The sequence below is a fragment of the Mustela erminea genome, chromosome 5, assembly GCF_009829155.1.
Source record: "Mustela erminea isolate mMusErm1 chromosome 5, mMusErm1.Pri, whole genome shotgun sequence".
NCBI lineage: Eukaryota > Metazoa > Chordata > Mammalia > Carnivora > Mustelidae > Mustela > Mustela erminea.
Window position 1 is genome coordinate 146,680,586 of NC_045618.1, and position 3,624 is coordinate 146,684,209.

Sequence of the window (3,624 nt, forward strand, 5' to 3'; positions counted from 1 at the left end):
GCGGCGCAGACGACGGACGCCATCATCAGACACCGGCTGCTTGTGGGCGGCCACCTGCCATAGGCAGGTCCGAGTTCTATCGTCCCTGTGGCCTCACTGTCCTCGGCCCCTCACCACACACCCTCGCCCAGCATTTTCCGGGTGTGAGGATCGTCTGGGCACCATGTACCTCCCGTGTGGCTTAGTGGAGCCCGCCCCTCGGGGCGTGAGTCCTGAACCCGCGGGTGCACGGGTGGGCTGTGGGAGGCAGCAGTCCGGTCTGCGTCTGTTGGACGCACCCCTGCCCATGGCCGCCATCCTCGTTGGCGCCCAGATTGAGAGCTGTTCTGGCTCTGTGGGGACTTGAGATGTTGAGTTGGACAGAAACCTACTTCAGAGCTTATCTTGTGCTAATAAAAATGAGTACAAAATTTAAGGGCCCTGTTTTCGTGTTTGAGAGATTTCTGAGCCCTGAGCTGTCCCTGCAACGTTCCCCTGTAATTCCCAGGCTGTGCTGGATGTGCTGTCAGCTTCCCTGTCCGGCTTCCCCGTCAGCACCATGTCTGAAGCCCGCGGTGCGGCTCTGACCCCGTGTGCAGACCCCACGGACCCTTGACTTCAGAGCGGCTCAGTGGGTCTTGACCTTCGGGGCTGGATAGCTGTGGTCAAGCCAGCTTCACACGGTCCCTCCAGCACCTTCAGTGTTTACCCACATCGCCCCCGAGGTTGGGGGTGAACAGGAGCCTGGGGTCCTTCTGCGCGTCCCCCGAAGTCAGCTTGGAAGCAACATGGGGTGTCGTCTTATCTGACTGCGCGTATCCCTCCGTGTGGGATGTTCTAGAGGCACCCAAGGAGCTCCGGTGAGGGGCGGCCTCTCCCCTGGGGCCCTGTGCCTTTCGCTGGCCAGTGGTCTCGAAGACGGAAGTCTCATCCATGATCGTGACAGCCGCTCAGCTCGCACGGGCCTGGCCCCCGGCCTCTGTCCAGCTGAGGCCCCCCAGACTCAGGTCTCGTCCCTCAGACTGTGCACGCCAGGTGCCCGGCTCTGCCGACGTCCCCCGCCCGCACCACCCACCTGCCCGTGGGATGCGACCCAGGGGTCCACGAACCCCTTAGCTCTGTCCCAGTGGGGCTGCCCAGGGCTTGCCCATTGCCCCTCCCACGGGCTCCCCTCAAGGGGCCTCGGTACAGACTCCCCATGAAGATCTTGCACCATCCCCTCCCCTACTCCTTCAGGGTTGAGGGAGGGGCTTGCCTTGGCCGGGAGGGACCCCACTCTCTGGTGTTAGCTTCATTGGCTGGACCCCGACAAGCAGACTAGGAAGACGCAGGCCAGCGGGAGAGCAGCATGCGAGGGCTGAGTCACTCGGGCTGCTGCGACTCTGAAAGAAGGGGAAGGACACGTTGTGGAGGCCACGGGAAGCGGAGGGGAGGGAGCAGAGCTCTGGAGAGCAGGGGCATGCATGGGGAGCCCTGGTGCCATCAGGAAATACTGCCTCTCCTGCTAGAAAGGAGGGGTCAGGGAGTTTAATTGTGTCTGGTTGTTTTTAGCTGCTGGCAGCTCAAAACAATCTGATGTCTAAGTGTGTCTTTGGAGGGCAGCTGTGTCCCAGGTCCCCACAGCCAGCAGAAACCATGTCAGCAACCTCCTCGGGTCTCACTGTGACCCCAGAAGCAGAGCTGGGAGGCCCACGGGAGAGTGTGCCCTCACCCGACGGCTGTGCCCTGGGAGCCTGTGTGTGGAGCGCCCGTGCCCATCGGAAGAGCGTGGCCATCGAGTCCCCCTGGGCCTGCCCTGCGGCCCCGTCCCGGGCTTTCCGCACAGAGTGAACAAGTCTTTTAGATTCTCCAGAGAGAGAAGGAGAGAGCTTCCCGAGGGCTGTCAGGACGCAGCCCAGGACATGCTTAAATAAAAAACTGAAATTTATGTATTAAGAGAAATCATGGCGCCTCAGAAAAACAAAAAGCAGGACCATGGACAGCAGCTTGGAGCGCTTGACGAGGGAGCGCAGCCCTGAGCTCAGGGCCTGTGTCCTCTGGGTACACATGACGCAGCCCCTGTCTGGTGAGGACGAGGCCACCCCATGCACAGCAAAATGCTTTTACCTAAGTTTACAGAGTAAGAAAACATCTCTTGGACGCCTGGGTGGCTCAGTGGGTTAAGCGTCTGCCTTCGTCTCAGGTCATGGTCTCAGGGTCCTGGGATTGAGCCCCACATCGGGTTCCCGGCTCAGTGGGGAGCCTGCTTCTCCCTCTGCCCCTGCCTGGCTGTCTCTCTCTCTCTCAAATAAATACATAAAATCTTTAAAAAAGAAAACATCCGGACCACCATCCCATGGTCTCACATATCTTAAAAAAAACTGGTATGTGTCAGGATTGAAAAAGAAAGTCTTGAAGAAATATCTGCACACCCACATTCATAACATTATTTGCAGAGCTTAAAACGTGGAAGCAATCTAGGCGTCCACCAGCGGATGGCCAGCTAAGCAAAACAGGTCTGTACACACAATGAAGTTGTAGCCCACCTTAAACAGGAAAAAATCCTGGCTCACGGGTGAGCCAGGAGGACACTACGCTGAGTGACACAGCCATCGGAAGGATGGATTCTGCATGATTTCACCTGCATGTGGTCCCCAGAGTCGTCAGTCACAGAGACAGGGAGTGGGAGTGCAGGGGCGGTGGGGGTGGTAGGAATGGGGAGTTATTGTTTCAGGTTTTTGAGATTTAAAGAGTTATGGAGGTGGGTGATACTGATGGTTTCATGACTCTATGGATGTATTTAATATCCCCAGTACAGTACACGTAAGAAGGTTTAAGATGTTAAATTTGCATATTTTATCACAATAAACACATTTTTAAATTTAAATTCAATTAGCCAGCATGCAGTACCTTGTTAGTAATAAACATGTTTTTTAAGCAAGGGAAAACAAGAGAAACATGTAGCCCACAAAGAAAGTGGCCGTGCTTCAGGAATGTCTGAAGCCCTTGTCTGCCTTACCTGTAGAAGAAGGCAAAACCAGTTTGGATTCCCCTTTATCTCAGGAAAGTTGAGTCCTTTAACAAAGATATCAAGAAACATCCTGGAAGAATCAAAAGAAGCTTCCTCACCGCACTGACAATTTATAACCACCCTTCCATCTATTTCTTCTGTCAGTGTTTCTGTGTATTTGTTTTTGTTCTGATCGTGTATAAATCTTATACTTGGGGTTCATTTTGGCTGGGTTCTTTTTTTTTTTTTCCTTGTCATTTACTTTTGTCAGTCTTTTTGTTTGTCTGTTTTTGTTGGTATACTTTATAAATCTTACCTTTGGGGCCCATTCTGGCGGGGTCTTCTCTTTTCTTTTTTCTTCCCCCCCTTTTTCTTTTTTATCTCTTTTTGGTGGGGACTTCTGATTGCTCAGAAGTGTTCCAGGGTGCACCTTGCCTGCACCACAGTTGATACATTCAGCTACACATCCGGTCAGTCATCTGTCACCAAAATGACTAGGAGGACAAATGCCCAACAGAAGAACAATTCAGAGACTGGGCCCTCTCCTTCAGAGCTATTGGATATGGACATCAACAGTATGTCAGAAAGGGAAATCAGGCTAACAATTATCCAGGCGATGGCTAGGGTGGAGAAAGCCTTTGATGACAAAATAGAAT